Genomic DNA, 19,129 nt, shown 5'->3' on the forward strand with positions numbered 1-19,129 from the left:
GGTATTACAGAAGATTTGTGAAAGGATTTTCCTTAATAGCTGCTCCAATGACCAAGTTGTTACACAAGAATGTCAGATTTGACTGGAATGACAAGTGTCAGACCAGTTTTGAGAAGTTGAAGGCTATGTTGATAGAGGCACCAGTGTTAACACAGCCAGTGTCAGGAAAGGACTTTGTGGTCTACAGTGATGCCTCTCATAATGGGTTAGGGTGTGTATTGATGCAAGAGGGGAAAGTGGTTGCTTATGCTTCTAGGAAGCTAAGGCCACATGAACAAAATTACCCTGCTCATGATCTAGAGCTTGCAGCAATTATCTTCGCACTGAAGATATGGAGGCATTACTTGTATGGTGAAAAGTGCTACATTTACACAGACCACAAGAGTCTAAAATATTTGCCAACTCAGAAGGAGCTCAACCTTAGACAGAGGCGATGGATTGAGTTCCTAAAGGACTATGATTGTGAAATTGACTACCATCCTGGGAAGGCAAATGTAGTTGCTGATGCTTTGAGCAGAAAATCCATGACAGCTTTGAGATCATTGAATGCCCGTCTATCTTTGGTTCGAGATGGAGCTATTTTGGCTGAGTTGCAAGTGAGGCCAAACCTGTTACAGCAGATTTTAGATGGGCAGAGGGTATATGAGAAGTTAATGGCTATTATGAGCAAAATCCCAGGGGGAAAAGCAACTGACTATGAGGTGAAAGCAGATGGGTGTCTCTACTACAAAGGAAGAGTATGTGTACCAGATAATGGGGAATTGAAAGCTAGTATTCTGAAAGAGGCACATACCAGTGTTTATGCTATGCACCCAGGAAGTACAAAGATGTATCAAGATCTGAAGCTTCAGTATTGGTAGCCTGGTATGAAGAAAGACATAGCTGACTATGTGACTAAATGTTTGACATGTCAGCAAGTCAAGGCAGAACATCAAGTTCCATCGGGTTTGCTACAGCCTATACGCATACCTGAATGGAAATGGGATCGGGTTACCATGGATTTTGCAAGTGGTCTACCTCTCACCCAGAAGAAACATGATGCAGTATGGGTGATAGTAGATAGATTGACTAAGTCAACACACTTTCTCGCGATTAGACCGACTACTCACTGGAGAAGTTAGCAGAATTGTATATCAGTGAGATAGTTAGACTGCATGGAATTCCACTTTCCATCATATCTGATCGAGACCCAAGGTTTACATCGAGATTTTGGAAGAAGTTGCATGAGTCCTTGGGTACACAACTCCACTTTAGCACAGCTTTCCATCCTCAGACGGATGGGCAATCAGAAAGAGTAATCCAGTTAAATAATTGAAACCAATTGAATTAATACAAATATTGAACTAAAATGATAATAATAATATGAAATATATGTCAGGTCCTTGAGGATATGCTGAGGAGTTGTGTCATTGAATTTGAGGGAAGTTGGGATAAATACCTCCCACTGGCAGAATTTGCATACAACAATAGCTACCAAGCTAGTATTCAAATAGCCCCATATGAAGCACTGTATGGGAGAAAATGTAGAACTCCAGTGTGTTGGACTGAATTGGGCAAAGACAAACTGGTAGGCCCAGACTTGGTGAAAAAGACTGAAGAGAAAGTGAAACTAATCAAAGCTAATCTGAAGGTTACCTCAGATAGACAGAAATCTTATGCTGACCTAAAGAGAAAAGAAATAGAATATGCGGTTGGCGACAAAGTGTTCCTCAAGGTGTCACCATGGAAAAAAGTACTGAGGTTTGGAAGAAAAGGTAAGTTAAGCCCTAGGTTCATTGGCCCATATGAAGTCATTGAACGTGTGGGTCCAGTGGCCTATAGGCTAGCTTTACCACCAGAGCTGGACAAGATCCACAATGTGTTCCACATGTCTATGCTAAGAAGATATCGCTCAGATCCTTCACATGTCATCTCCATGGAAGAAATTGAAGTACAACCGGATTTGACATATGAAGAAGAACCCATACGGATCCTGGCTCGGGAAGTGAAAGAGTTGAGGAATAAGCAGATTCCACTGGTGAAAGTGCTTTGGAGGCACCACAACATCGAAGAGGCAACTTGGGAAAGTGAAGAGACGATGAGGCAACAGTTCCCTCAACTGTTTGCATCAGGTAAATTTCGAGGACGAAATTTAAATTAGAGGGGAAGAGTTGTAACACCCTCCCTGTAGCAACTCCGTACATTCTACTGTTCCGGTGACCAGTGTCTGTCTAGACAGCTAGAACGTCCGGAAAAATATTTAAACTAAAGTGAGGAACTATAATTAACTCAAATATTAATAAGAAAAATTTAGAAAAAATTTTAGAAATAAAATACAACCAAGTTAAATGAGCCGGTGCCCAAGTGATGGGTAACCTAGTGAGAAGTTGCAGTTCTCGCAACTAGGAGCCCTAGACCTTAGAGAAAAAATATAAAATAATTTTTGGGACTCCAGAGAAGGGTCATTGAGGTTCCTATGGCATTAGAATGACAAGAAAATATTTAGAAAAAGTTTTCAATCGGTACAGACAATTTTGACCCGTTAAGCCAAACTGAGGGCATTTTGGTCATTTCGCCTTCAGAGGCGATTTTTGGCCGACTTGTCCAGTTGAGTAAATAATTATTATGACATAAAATGTGAATTAATATTGATGAAAAATTTATAAAAAAAATGAGAAATGAAAATAAGAAAACAAAAGTAAAAAGAAATGTAAGTTAATGAGAATTTTGACATCATAATGATGTCATTTAAAATTGTCCACCAATAACCATACAACAAATACATATAAAACAAATAAAAGAGGCTGAAAATAAAAGAAAAAAAATATCATCTTCCTCCTTAGAACCAAACCAGCCGAAACCCTCCTCCCTTCTCCCTCCATTGATTTTCAACCAAAGCTTCATTTCTATCCTCATTTCACCATAAACCCTCCTACTTCTTTCACTAAAACTCATCCTTGCACCTTGCATAACCCTTAGGCAACAAAAAGAAAGAGAAAAGGTGAAGAATTAAAGCTCTTGAAAAGCTCTTAAGTGAGGTTAGTGCTATATTTTTCCCTCTCACTCTTTTTAATTTTGTTAGAACATCAATTTAAGTTAAGAAATTATAAAAATTTGAAGTAAATTATGCATGTTAGAGTATCTTCAATTTTCAGCAGCCATGAACTTTCTTGAGGTTGATGGCTTGAATGGAATTAAAATCTATGGATGTTCCTTGATGTGTATAAGTGAATTAAAAACCTTAATGGCATGTATATTGTAAGATTTGAGAACTTAGGAAATAGGGTTTTGAGGGAAATTTGAGTTTCACTTATGTAATGGTGAATGAACATCTTAAGGGTCAATTAGTGACCATTTGAGGTAAGTTGACCATAATTTGGAGTGAAGTATAGTGTTACAAATTGATTTGGTAGGCTGCCTAGTGAGAGCAGCAGGTGAGGCTGTGAGTCCAGCCTGTTTGGACAGCCATAACTTTGACTGTGTAGGTTCAATTGGTGTTTGGCCAATTGGAACTGAAACTAGACACATAATGGCACAATTTTGGTGAAGAAACCATAGCCAAAAGACCAAAGCAAGTGGACCAAAAACTGGTCCCAATCCGGATGTCCTGCAACCAGATTCTGCAGAATGACCAAATGAACAGTAATTGTTCATTTGGCCATAACTCATTGTAGAATGGCCCATTTGACCTGAAATTTTTACAGCAACAAGTTAAGATATAGAAAAACAACTTTCATGAAGAAACTTACCCCAAATTATGACCAGAACCTATCCAACAAAGCAGTTGCAGTCACTGTTCACTGCACTGTAGATATGGTCAATTCTGCAATTTTTCAATCCGGCTAGCTGTGGTTTTTGGACCATAACTGGAGCTACAAAACTCCAAATGGAGTGATTCAAAAAAAGAAATTCAACCAGACAAAATAAGGAACAACTTTCATGTTTGTCATTTTCTCAAATTCTCAATGCAACAGCAACTAATGGAACAGTAAATTTTAGGTATGAAAACTGAAAAATTCTGCTCCCTTGGTTTAAGCTTAGAAATGGTATTGGTGATTAATGCCAACAAGTTTTGAATGCAAAATGTGGTATGTTGGGAGTGTCAAAACCAATGTACCTATTTTCTATGCAAAAGTCAACATTTTTGTTGACTAATGAAGTGAATAGTAACATCAAAACTTGAAATTCAAAAATTGAAGAATTCTAAAGTATCAAATGCCCTAGTATACCTAACAAGATTGGTTTGGATAGTTTGGCATGCCAATAGGGTTCAGTTAGCAGTACTGCACATGGCATTATGCCATTCTGTGATTTTATGGCTGTTAGCCATTTTGACATTGTGTTGAGACTTGGCCTCATGCCTCATATTATTTACAGCTTGTTAGCTGTTCTGTTGCACACCGGGAGATACATATGTGACCGATGGTGTGACGGCCCGAGGTACTTGATACCCAGTGCCAGTTTACCCGTTTATCCAGTCCAGTCGTTCAGTATAGGTTACTTGGGCAACCAAAAGAATGAAAGTGGATAAAGTTAACGAAATAAATGATTATAACAAGTACAAAACAAGTAAAACATCGATACATTCAATGCATATTTATTTCTGTTATTTCCTTCTATTTTATTATTTGCACCACTAAGCATTATTGCTTAGCGCGTTGCTTTTGCCACGCGTAGGTTCTGGAGATACTGATCGAGAGCCCAGTAGACCGCAGACTGGGTGAGACCCTCCTGCAGCTCTGCATAGTGTCCGTGTCACCTCCCCATCCACAGTGCATTGGTAGGACACTAGGTTTCAATTTGGTATTTTGTAACTAACTTTTATTTTCTCATATGTAATTGAACTTATGTAATGTATTTTGATGTTCATGTAAATAATGAGAATTGTGTTTGTGAATAGAAAAGTGACTATCTATCTGTGACTTATACATGATTATTACATGAGATGAATGATTGAGAAATGAAATTGAAAAATATTGAGATTTTGATATGAGAGTTTGAAATGATTGAATATGATTATAGGAATTGTTTTTCACAGGTTCCGAAGAACTGTTTGCTCCATTTTTAGCCGATACTCTGCCGGATTTTCTATAAAATTTTCGGAACCTCAAATAAATTAAAATTTCAACAAATGACTTAAATAGATTATATTTCACAAGTTATATTCAAAATTATGATGAAAATTAATTAAGATAAAATAGAGTGTTCCGGTACACCGTGTGACATAACTTACTCGGATATACTGTAGACGGGTAAGGGGTGTCACACAAAGTGGTTTCTTTCAAATTTATTTTCACAAATGGTTTTCTTTGATTTTTCTCAAAATTAAAGTGGCGACTCCTCACTTTTCCCACTTCCGTGAAGAGCTATCATCCAGGCAACCACAAAATACTTTGTGACAAAAATGTCATAAAAAAATTAAATTGTGGTACATAATGTAAATAGTGGAAGAATGGTGACAAAATTACAAAATTGGAAACTTTGGATTATTAAATCTTAAAACTAAGTTAGTGCTCCACTAAGGGGAATTAAGGGACATTAAAATACAATATTTTGGGATAGAAAATCTGTCATCTTCAACCTCACAAACAGACCAGCCGAATCCATCCTCCCAAAAGAAAATCCTCCATAGCCAAACCTCATTCTACCTCCATGCACTCCACATTTAGCCCTCTTTTACACTAAGTTTCTTCATTAAACCTTGCATACTCAGCTTGGGGAAGACATTGGCAGCAAAAAGAAGAAGTTTGGGTGAGGTTTTAGTGAGCTCCAATAAGAGGTAAGTGCTTATTTTCTTCCCTTCCTTAATTAAAACTTGTGTTGAGGTTATGGAAATTATTTTGGGCGAAGAAATTTGAAGAAATGGTTGAGTTATGGACTGTCCATTTTTGGCGGCCATGAAAGTGTAAGGTAAGTGGTTTGTTCTTATATGAATTTGATGGGTAGTGATGTTAAATCAAGTGCTTATATGTATTGAAGTTGAATTCCATGTGTAAAGTTTGATTTGTAAGATTGAAAAGTGAAAATGGAAGTTCATGGGTATGTGTAAACTTGTAGCAGCCTCATGAAGAAGATTGAAGTATTTAAGTTCATGAAATATTATTGAATTATGTTGCTTATGGTGGCAGCATGTGTATGTGAATAATTATTTGGATTTGGACATGTAAATGAGGTATGTTCATGTGGTTAAATTATTGTAATTGGACTTTGAAAATTATGAGTTATAATGTGCATGTTGAGAGTGGTTACAAGTTGCCCAAAATGACCAAATGTGATGTAAAGTGTGTTAATGTTATGGTACCAAATTAGAATTGGCATGAAAGGTAAACTTGGTAAGTATTGAATGTGTAATTGGTAAGTTTGAATAATGTGTAACAGGGCAGTGTACACTTTAGCTTAAAACCTTAAGTGTGTGACTCCAATTGGTATGAGACAAATTGGAGGTGAAACTAGGCACAAAATGTGTCAACTTTCATGAAGGAAGCTTACCTAAATTCTGACTAAAAGGTGACTTGAAAAATGACCAAACCCGGATTAGTGACTTGAAAGCCTGAAAATTGACCATTTGAGTAGCAATTAGTGTTTTGACCATAACTTACTCAAAACAGGTCCAAATGACTTGAAATTTTTAACATGAATAGTTTAGACATAGATCTACAATTCTTATGAGACACCAAAGCCCAAAAATGGCCAGAACCAAGCCAAATAGCTTGCACAAATTCGGGTACCAAAATTGGCCGAACCAAAAGTGACCTAAAAAAGACCTAAGCTTACCATTTTAGTGCATTCTGTCCAGCATTGGTAAATTGACCATATCTTGGTCTACACAAATCAGAATGACTTGAAATTTTGCCCCGCAGGCAATAAGACATAGACCTATAAGTTTGTAGTTAGGACCAAAACCCGAAAATAGAGGAAACTAGGTCATCCGGCTAGGTCAAAATAGTACACTGAAATTCGGTAAATTGCAATAAAATGCAGTACACTTGGAAATGAAATTGGTAATATATACCAACACTAAAGGGCTATAAAATGTGACATATTGGTAACATTAGAATTGACTCACTTAGAGTGCATTAAGGGTCAACATTATAAGTTGACTAATGAAATGAATTGAAGGGAATAGTATTAAAAAAATTTAGATACTGGATTTTATGGTTGGAAACAAATTCGTTGAATACTGAAACACTTTAAATTGTGTGTTTCAGTTGATAAAGATATTGAGAAGCATAAAGAACATTGAGTCAAGGCCTAGGAGCGACTTAAATCAGGTTTGTACACAACTAGTTTTTAACTGATTTTGTTTTGAATATTTCATATGATTAAATGACATATTTTTCTTATGTATTATGTTTAACAAGCATTGGATTTAATTCAATGATTATTGAAATAGTTACAGTATGTATGAATTTAGCTTTGTGAAATGGTATTTCCACAAGTATTAAGCATTGTTGTGAATTGAATAAATTATGTTTTGGAAAATTGTGATAGAACATGTTTTGAATTATGATGGGTAATTTGCATGGAAAAATGCAAATTTATGATTTGAATTGTGATGAGCATAAAAATTATTGGATATTGGAATTAACTTTGAATCAAATTGTATTTTGATTTATGCTCACTAAAAGGATTGTGATATTGTTTTATATCTCACTATAGTTGCTTGACTAGGTTATTACCCGTCTCTCTCATTTGTTGAGAAGACAATGGAGTTAGTTGTGTTTTGATTACCATGGTACGTGCACAGGCTTAGATTCTCCTCTTATTAGAGGTTAGATCTAAGTTTTTTTATGTTATGGCCCTTTCGAAAGGTTCATTATTGTGATGTGTATTGTGCACGATGATTCGACCTCCCCAACCATAGGGAGTTAGAATCACCCTGAAGATTGCCCTTTTCGGATTAGTCTTGCATAGTTAGTGAGATAAAGAATGGTTTTTGAGATAAAGAATGGCTTTTGAGATAAAGAATGGTTTTTGAGATAAAGAATGGTTTTCGAGATAAAGAATGGTTTTTGAATAGTAAAGAATTGTGATTTCAATTATGATTTATGTATAATTAATTTTGTTGGAATTACCTTAAATGGTTAGTTATGATTTGATAAATTGAATTTCGTGATCAAAGTCATTTTATACAAATGATTTATATTATTGGCAATGAATATTTTGAGTTTTGGAATTTGATAAGTATTCAGATTTCCAAATTATTTGCTGTAAATTTTGTCAATGTATATTGTACTATGTTTTAAATTATAGTTGTGCACCACTGAGTTCACCACTCAGTGATAGCTTTGTATGCTGTCGCAGGTGAAAAGAGTATGGAGCAATTGAGTAAGCTTCTTTGAAGAGACATTCAGATCAGCTCTAGGTATACCCATGTACACAGGTTTTGATGTATGCATGTAATAATATGTATGTAAATTATTTGAGCAGTTGTATAAAAACTCTTGTAAAATATTTTGGTATGTAATTAAATACAAATTATGGTAATGTAAATTTGAGATTTCATTTACCTGTATAGTTTTCTAACATTAATTTTTTGAGTCTTGTAATCAATGAAATGTTTCTTTTATGATGAGGTTAGTTTGAAAATGAATTGATTTGTTTATTGAGATTTGAATTGTGAGTTGAAATGAAGTTATTGGAGTTGTATTTGAGAAAACATATTGGGAGTATTTTCCTTTGCAGGATTGAAAAACTGTTTTCTCAAAATACAGCCGGCACTTTGCCGAAATTTTGAAAAATTTTTATAACACTATATTTTAAGTGATGATTTAAATTTCACAAAAATTGTTTCAAAATCCCTTGTAGTATATCTAATGTGTTATCGGTAGGCGAAGTACGGTAACTCATTAGGTGTACTGCGGGATCATGTTACATCTTACGGAGGAGTAGGGTGTGACAGTGTAATCAAAGCCACAGACCCATGTAACTTACTACCAGGAGAAAGACAAAGAGCTAAGGAATAATTAAAGTACACGGGCCGTGTAACATGCTCCGTGTAAAACATGAAGACCCGTGTAAGTCTCTGCCGGGCCAGGATTGAAGATTTACTCGAAGTACAACAGTACACGGGCCGTGTAATCTGGCCTGTGTAACTACCTGAGGTCCGTGTAAAGTCTTGTCTCAATACAAGATGCAACAATTCAAGCTCCAGTAAGTTATATGGCTTTGAGCCATGTAGTGACACACGAGCCGTGTATCACGCAATAGCCAGTTTCTTGATTTAGCTCCAGTTCCAGTTTTTGACAAAAAAAAAGAGACTTCTAATGCTGTTAGGACTCTAAAAACCTAACCCTAGACAATGTATATGAATAGAAGCAGTAGAAAGCAGAGAAGGGGGGGGGGGGGGCGGGGGAGAAGATTGCCTTCACTATTTTCACTCAGCCATTTAAAAGAATAATGCATCGGCATCAAGGAGGAACCCTCAACTGAAGTTCCACAAGATCAAAGTTGCAGATTCTCTTCAGTTCTTTAGTTTTATTTCTTTAAGCAGACTTTTTATGTTCTTTCATTTTATTTTCATTATGTTAGGAGAGTAGCACTTGTGATTGTTATTATGGATCAATATTAAGTTTCTATTTATTGGATCTGAGTTTTGCCTTTTGATTTAACATTATGTGTTCTTAACGCATGCTATGTGTTAGTACCCACCTAGACATGATAAAAGATACTAATTGAAGAACTGAGAGGTGAAGGTTAGTGTTAGAAAATCATAATATTGAACTTAGGAAATCTGACCTAGAGATAGGCTGAAATCCTTCGTGGAGTTCCATAATTAATCATAGATCTTAAAGAGTTTTAATTAATTTAATCACCATGAAAGTAGAGTTTAGGTTAATTAAAATACACCTTGGGTGCCTTAAGAGAGGACCTAGGATATCTTAGGATTAATTTCCATCAAAGCAACGATTCTCAATCCGATGAATAGACAAGATCAAAATCCATAGTAAGGTTGCAGTCTGAAATCTTAATTTTGGATTTACTTTTATGAATAGTTTAATTCAAAATTTACTTTTAGCGTCCAAAATAGATTTATCTCACTCTTCATCTATATTTAGTAGCCTAAATAGTCAGAATTGTTGTGTAGCTTGGTATTTGCTAACTAAATTCCTCATGAGAATGATACTTCACTCACTACTTTATTACTTGTTAGTGATCCGTGCACTTGTGGTAGTTGTAAGACCAGTAAATAGGGAACGATACTGTACTCATCACTTTATTACTTGTTAGCAATCTATGCACTTACGGTGGTTTTAAAACCAACAAACAAGTTTTTGGCGCCATTGCCGAGGACTGGTGCTTGATATTGAATGAATAGTGATTTGATTACTCTAAATATTCTTATTTCTTTTATAGTTTATTTGTTGTTTAATTTTATTTTTACTTATTTTTCTTATGAGGTACATTGAGATGTTTCATAAAAAAATCTTCATAAGTTTTATTCAAAAACACAATGAACCATTTTACAATGCTTGGAGAAGATTCAATGAATTGGTAGAGCAATTTGCCAATTATAGTCTTTCAAATTATGAACTCACTCTCAATTTCTACAATGGTCTGGATGAAGTGACAAGGAATTGGGTAGATTATGGAGCTTAGGCTACCGGTGATCACGTTCTTCAAAGAAACCATGAGGATGCCATTCACTTTTTGAATGACATAGCAGATTTTGATTACCATTAGCATTGGGATCCTTCACTGTAGTGTTAGAGTCACTAATATCCCCCATACATCTATCAACCTAACTTTTCACATCAACCATTCGAGCTACAAGTAGAGAGGAGAGTGGGACTTGAGGAAGCGGTAGCTTCATTGAAAAATTTTGACAACCAAATGATGAATAATGAGCTATCACTTTATGAGGACGAATTAAACGAATAAGGTTGGGAAAATGAAGAAGCTTCATGGGAATTTGAACCTATGGAAGAAGTTGAGCTCAAGAACAAAATTCCTTTGAAGATGACTTACCAGTGGAGTTCCCACAAGAACAGGAGTTACTTGAAGAAGAAATTGAACTTAAAGTTAAAGAAAACAACTCTTTTATTATTGGAGGTTCATTGGAAGAGTGCTTACATGAAGACAAATCAGAATGAAAGTGGTAGATGAAGAAATTAATGAGACTATCAATTTAAGTTCATTAATGATGCGTACACATACACCACCAGAAGACCCCTTTCTATCATAGACACCTCCTGTATCATTTCATGTCCTCCATGAGCTAAAGCAATCCTCTTCCCAAGCATATCACTCTAAGCCATGTGTTGCTTGTGCTATGCACAATCCTATTCCAATTCTTACCAATCTTGAGGAAATCACAAAGCAAGAGCCATATGTGGTATTACATGATAACTACTATGGGCGAAAACCACTTTTTGATTAGCACTTCTAAAAGGGTTCAAGCTAAAGACCTTAAATTAGCGCTTCTTAGGAGGCAACCCAAGTTTTAAATTTAATCATTGCATTTTTTTTTCTTTTATTACCCTCCCAAACTTTATTTTGATATTTGTTCACTTTGTAGGTTCAAGAAGCACTTGAAAGGAGCAATGGAGATCAAACTCACAAATCCTTGAGGGAAGGCACACTTCAAGGGGGAGTATTTTGTATCCATTAGCTTTTCCTTGTTATTACATTTATGATGTTGCTCTTGACCTGATTATGCTATCTTAAGGACATTGAGGATAATGTCAAATTTAAGTTTGGGGGTATTGATGCATTTTATGCATTGCATTCATATATTGCATTTCATTTTGCATCACCTTATTATGTCTATATTATATTTGTGTATTAAAAATCTAGAAAATTTTTACAAATTTTGAAAATTTTGGACTTTTCAAAAGGCTTTTAACTTAGAATTATAACTAAAACCTTGATAAGCTAATGATTAGACCCTCTAGGAAAGAGGAATGAATGTAACTAAATGGGCAAAAAGGCTTCGATATGTTGTTTGTGAAAAACTTAATCACCTAAGTGGAGTTAAACTAGTTAAACCCTTTCATAGCTATTAATCTATCACATTGAACTTGCAAAATTAGGAGAAATTTTTTGAAATGGAAGTAAACCTAAAAATGCCTCACTAGCTCTAAAACATATCTCTTGGACCTATCGAGGCAAAATCCTAGAATATGCTTGATGAAGAGATGATTAAGGCATTCTTTGATATAACCTCGCTAAGCCTTAGCCACCCCTAATTAAAATATATATCCCTTATAGCCAACTTGAAGCCTATATTTATCTGTTAGAATTTATTGTTTACCCATATTATTTACCTAGCCCCTAGCCTAAACATGCACCCTACCCTTTTGAGGAAGCTAAATGCATAAGTAAAAAGTATATTAGGTGCAAAAGAAAAAATTTGGAGAGAGGATATAAAACTCAAGAAAGAGTGTAAGTGTGCAATTGAAATCAAAGAAAAATTTGTCTTTCCAACCCAGCAAAAGCAATGAGTTTGGGAGAGAGGATAAAAGGGACATAAATTTAAAAAAAAAAAAAAAAGAGAGAAGAAGAAGAAGTCCTAAGGTAAGTATCATAAAAGCCCCTCCTCTTCATACAAAATCAGTAAAATAAACTTAATATACTTGGTACTTTGTGCATAGATGCTATCCTCATACTTGCATTTCTTAAAACCCTTCATTGGTAACCAAATCATTATCCCTTACCCCCATTCAACCCTTTTAAAGACCTTTTGATCTTTGGAAAGTGTATGCTACATTAGTGGAGATAGGGAATTGAGATATGCCTATGGAGTTGGAATTAAATCAAACTCACTACAATCATCCTCAATAGAGGCAACTTGGGGGAGTAAGTGTTTCTTAAGTCTATCCTAATAACACAAGTTATTTGTGACTTATTAATGGCCTTGGATAGAGGCATAATTAGTTAAAACACCATAAAGGGTGTGAGGTTCTAGCGGGCAACCGTTGAGGTCTTTATACCTTGAAAGTGGGAATTGGTATGAAGGTTAAAGTGTATCTAATTATGTACAAGTTAAGTTTTTAGTTATATTTCTAAGTACCCCAATGAGTTTTTATAAAGCTTTATTTTGCTTGAGGACAAGCAAAGGTTTGAGTTTGGGAGTATTTGATGAAGTTAAATTATATAGAAATTTAAGGTTAACATTCATTGCATTTTATTGGCATTTAGTCTCCTTTTACATTTATTTTTATGTGTTTTTATTGTTATTTTAGATAACATGTTAATCTAACTCAATTCATTGATTTTTATATTTTATCAGGTGTTTTTATGTGGTTCTATAATCAAAGACGAGTTCGGAAGAGATTTGGAGTTCAAAATGTGAAGAATACAGGGCCAAAAGCATTACACGGGACGTGTAGCCTATCTTGTGTAACTTCCTGGAACCCGTGCAACTCTCTGGACTGAAGAAAACTTGAAAAATGAAGTGGCAGAAAGTTACATGGGGCATGTATCACTACATGGCCCGTGTAAAGTCCCTTGATAGCAATTCTGATGCAACTTTTCTTGCTTCCAACACGATCTAATTGGACTCCTAATGCTTCTAGGACTCTGAAATTAGGGTTTTTATTCCAGATATAAATATTACAATTTAAGAATTAAGGGAGATCCAATTTATATTTAAGGATGTACATCAACTTCAAGAGAGGCAAGGGAGAAACAAGATCTACATGATTGCTAGAAGGGATTTTTAGCTAGAGTTCCAAAAGTCCAAGGCTGCAACTCTCCTTCTGGGTTCTTTCACTCTGTTTTCTTCTCATATCTTCTCTTTATCTTTTCATAAACTTGATATTAAAACTGATGGGTGTCAAATCCACCAGAAATTAAATTAACTGAAATTACCAACTATGAAATATTTTCTGTAGCAAATGGTAAATCCAGGTCGAACCCTAGAGACTGAATTATTAAATTTCGTGCACTTGTGTAATGGAAAACAAAATAGACAAAGATTGGGAGGGTTTTGTAACACAGAATTAAAAGAAAGTAGAAATTCAAGAACAAAATATGAAAATCTCAATTTAAACAAACTTCAGTCCAAGGTACTTCTCATTCCAATGCATTAATTTGATCATAGATAAAAGAATACAATTATCTCTTATTGAATACTTAACATAGATTTACCAAACAGCGAGGTAAACCCTGACTTCCCTATACTCATCAATTCGCGCCCAGCGCTCTTATTGACTCTAATTATTAATTGAGTTGGTATTAAACAATCCTCATTAAATTAATAACTGCTTTAAGAAAAGGAAGTAGTTAAGCTGAACAACAATTTATGAAGCATAAATCATTTAATCCACCCTATTGTTTCCTTAGGTTATTATTGAAAACTGGAATCATAATCTATAAACCTAATTGCTACTTATGTTCAATCTTGCACAACAATTACGGATTATGAAGATGAACTAGCAATTGATCTCATCAAACAATCAACTAATAGGCCTTTTTAGCAAATCATTTAATATATCAAAGACAAATAAATTAGAAAACAATAGATATTCAAAAAGACATGAATTAAATTAAGAACTGGTCTCACAAATCAAGCAAAAGAACTTGAATCCCTTGAACTGAATTAAAAACTTAGCCACTCATAGCTTACATAAAATAAGGAAGAATTCTAAAAGATGAATGGAGAGGCTGCTGAATGATTTTTGGAGAGGTCTGAATCTCCCTTGAGTCGATTGCTATCTCTTCTATTTATAATAAATGGTCTAGGGTTAGGTTTTCTTAGAGTCTCTGTTAAAAACTGCAACTTGAGCAAAATCAAGAATTTGACTATCAATGGATACACGGCCCGTGTATCACTACATGGCCTAGGGCCGTGTAATTTACTGGAGCTGAATGGGCATGTTTCGCATGGGCACAGAAAGTTACACGGGTCTCCAAGACTTACACGGGTCAAGTTACACGGCCCGTGTACTTCATTTCATCCTTGGTTCTCTGGATTCCTTCTGGTAGAATGTTGGACGGGTCTCTAGTTATGCTTACACGACCTGTGTACTTTGTATCAATAATGCTTCTCAATCCTTCAACCTTTCCAAGCTTCCTTCCACACTATATTACTCTGAAACTTCACCAAAACCTTGAAAAAATACAGCAAGAGTCAAATTTCTCCATTTAACACAATTATTTCAACAACTCTCTAAACATATGCCTAATAGTTAACTATACTTAACTAACTAAATTAAACATAAAAACACATTAAAAATATTAAATGTGATGGGAGTAAAATTAATAAATTATACACTTATCAAATTCCCCCACACTTATTTCATGTTTGTCCTCAAGCATGACTTAAATTCTCAATCAACTCCACTTAGAAGTTTCTTAACTTCACCCTATCACAATCATTCTCTAATAAAAGATTAAAAGTTTGAAATAAGAGGCAAGTAAGATAATAGCCATCACAACAAATTCTATCAATACCATACCAATATATCAATAATTTTCCAACACAAAACAAAAGGCTTGATATCAATTAAACTCACACAAGTAGAGTTCCATAAAATTTTAATTCAATACATACCAAAACACAAGGCTAATTTATCAAGGCACAACAATTATAGCTCTTTGCAAATCTTAGGGGAGGTAGAAAGCCCTTTTATATATATATATATATATATATATATATGAAATTGGTACTTCTCTCTTGTCACAGTTATTTTTAACCGTCACCTTCATAAAAGTACCTTGCTCATATCCTAGCCAGGCTTTGGCCTAAGAATCGACATGGGGTTCATGAAGACCGCTGGTTATTTTGCTTAACTAAAATAGCAGAGCAATTTTCAAGTTCAACCTTTTATTTCCCCCAATTTATGCATCTACGTATTATGAAGTGCCCTGATAGATTAAACAAAGTTCTGAAATATGCATGACACTAGTTTAAATCACACATAACTAATCATTTCACCATCCATCGTTAAAGTTACTATTACCTTGCCTAAAATTTCAAATTTTCAATCTAAAATAGAAAAGTCATTTCAAGGACAAAGCACTTCTCTTCGAGAGTTAATAAAGAATCATGAATCAAGCTTATAGGAATTTATTTTATTTTATTTTATTTTATTTTATTTTTATTTTTATTTTATTTTATTATTTTATTATTTTATTATTTTATTTTTATTTTTTTTTTAATTTAAAGCAACAAATTTCTCCTCTCCCACACTTAAAACTTACATTGTTCCCAATGTTAAACCTAAATGCAAAAGAGAAGAAAGAAGAAAAAAAATGCTAGAAAATAAAATAAAATAAGGGAAAGAAAACAAATCTGATTGTGGCTAACAAGCCACCCATGGGTTGCCTCCCAAGAAGCGCCTTTGTTTATCGTCATTAGCTCGACATGTCAAATCTCCTTAATCCTCATAAATTGGGTTACTCAATTTAAGTTCCTCCACTGTATGCTCCTGAAACCCTTCATAAAATGGCTTGAGTCTATGACCGTTGACCTTGAACACCTTATTAGTTTCTAAACTTTGAATTTTAACTGCACCATAAGGAAACACATTAGTAACAACAAAGGGTCCAATCCAATGAGAATGAAACTTACCAGGCATCAGCTTCAATCTGGAATTATACAATAAAACTTTTTGTCCAACCACAAACTGCTTCCTTAGAATTAGTTTTTCATGGAATGCCTTGGTCTTTTCATTATAGATCTTAGAGTTCTCATAAGCCTCAAGTCGAATTTCCTCTAATTCCTGCAATTGTAATTTTCTTTCCACACCAGTAGTATCCAAATCCAAATTATATTGTCTAGCAGCCCAATAAGCCTTATGTTCTAGCTCAACAGGAAGGTGACACAACTTACCAAATACCAATATGAAGGGGGACATACCTATGGGTGTCTTATAAGCAGTCCTATAAGCCCACAATGCATTATCAAGTCTAAGACTCCAATCTTTTCTATTTGGCTTCACTATTTTTTCTAAAATAGACTTGATCTCTCTATTAGACACCTTTGCTTGCCCACTTGTTTGAGGATGATAAGCTATAGATACTCTATAAAAAACACCATATCTCCTCAATAATGCCTCAACAGTTTTATTATAAAAATGAGTGCCCCGATCACTGATTATAGCTCTAGGAACTGCAAACCTATAAAAAATGTTGGACTTGATAAAACCTATGATAGCTTTAGAATCATCAGTCCTGATGGCTTTTGCTTCCACCCATTTTGAGACATAATCAACAGCAAGTAATATATAAATAAAGCCAAAAGAAGAAGGAAATGGACCCATAAAATGAATACCCCACACATCAAAAATCTCACAAACAAGTATTGGATTCTGAATCATCTCATTCCTACGAGTTAAACTTCCTATTTTTTGACATTGTTCACAATATTTTACAAATCAAATATGAATCACGAAATATAGTGGGCCAGTAAAAATCACAATCTAATATTTTTCTACCTGTTCTCTTGGGTCCAAAATGACCTCTACATGCATAGGCATGACAAAAAACAAGAAGAGATTGAATCTCATTATCAGGAACACATCTTCTAATAATTTGATATGAACAAAATTTCCACAAATACGGGTTATCCCACACATAATACTTAGCCTCACTTTTCAATTTCTCTTTCTTAGCTCTACTCAAATCAAAAGGCACAATCTTAGTAACCAAATAATTCACTAAATCAGCATACCAAGGGATCATACATTGCAATTTAAATAACTGCTCATCAGGAAAAAGTTCCTGCAAAGGAAGTGGATCTTTTTGTGTCACTAACCTGCTCAAATGATCTGCTACCAGGTTCTTAGCTCCTTTCTTATCTTTGATTTAAAGATCAAATTCTTGCAGCAGAAGGATCTATCTAATCAACCTTGGTTTTGCTTCCTTCTTTGCTAAGAGATACTTCAATGCTGCATGATCAGAGAAGAAAATTATTTTAGAAGTAAGCAAATATGATTGAAATTTATCTAAAGCAAAAACTATAGCCAAAAACTCTTTTTCGGTTGTAGAATAATTGCACTGAGCTAAATTTAGTGTTCTGGATGCATAATAGATCACATGAAAGAGCTTCCCAACACGCTGCCCAAAAACTGCTCCCACTGCATAATTACTTGGGTCATACATAATTTCTAACGGTATTGTCCAATCAAGAGTCTGGATAATAGGGGGTGATGTTAATGCAGATTTCAATTTGTCAAAAGCCTCCTTGTAATCTTCACTGAACTCAAAAGGAACCTTTTTTAGTAAGAGTCTGGACAAAGGCAATGCTATCTTAGAGAAATCCTTAATGAACCTGTGATAGAAACCTGCATGACCAAGAAAAGAGCGTACTTCCCTCACATTTGTGGGGTAGGGTAAGTTCACAATTAAATCAATTTTAGATTTATCAACTTCAATACCCCTATTAGAGACAACATGACCTAAAACAATCCCCTATTCTAGCATAAAATGACACTTCTCATAGTTCAAAACAAGATTTTTCTCTATGCATCTCTTAAGAACAGAAGTCAAATGATGTAAACATGCATAAAATGAATCACCATACATAGTAAAGTCATCCCTGAATACCTCAATACAAGTATCAATGTAATCTGAAAATATGCTCATCATGCATCTCTGAAATGTGGCAGGTGCATTACAAAGCCCGAAGGGCTTCCTTCTAAAAGCAAAAGTTCCAAAAGGGCAAGTGAAGGTAGTCTTCTCTTGATCCTCCGGTGCAATCACAATTTGATTATATCCAGAAAAGCCATCAAGAAAGCAAAAATAAGACTTACCTGCTAACCGCTCAAGCATCTGATCAATAAATGGCAGTGGGAAGTGGTCCTTCCTTGTTGTTGAATTCAGCTTGCGGTAGTGTATGCACATTTGCCATCCACTCTGAATCCTTGTTGTAACAAGTTCATTATCTTGATTTGCTACCATAGTGACTCCTGATTTTTTTGGCACTACTTGGACTGGACTTACCCATTTGTCTGAAATTAGGTAAATAACTCCTGCATCCAGTAGCTTTAAAATCTCCTTCTTCACAACTTCCATCATCTGTGGGTTCAACCTCCTTTGACTTTCTCTACTTGATTTAGCCTCATCCTCTAGTAAAATCCTGTACATGCACACTGATGGGCTTATACCTTTGATGTCAGCTATTGTCCATCCAATTGCTTCCTTGTGTACTCTCAGAACCCTAATCAATCTGTCCTCTTGAGTCTTTGTTAAATTACTTGAGATG

This window comes from Hevea brasiliensis, chromosome 12 (genome assembly GCF_030052815.1).
Source record: "Hevea brasiliensis isolate MT/VB/25A 57/8 chromosome 12, ASM3005281v1, whole genome shotgun sequence".
In the NCBI taxonomy this organism is placed as follows: Eukaryota; Viridiplantae; Streptophyta; class Magnoliopsida; order Malpighiales; family Euphorbiaceae; genus Hevea; species Hevea brasiliensis.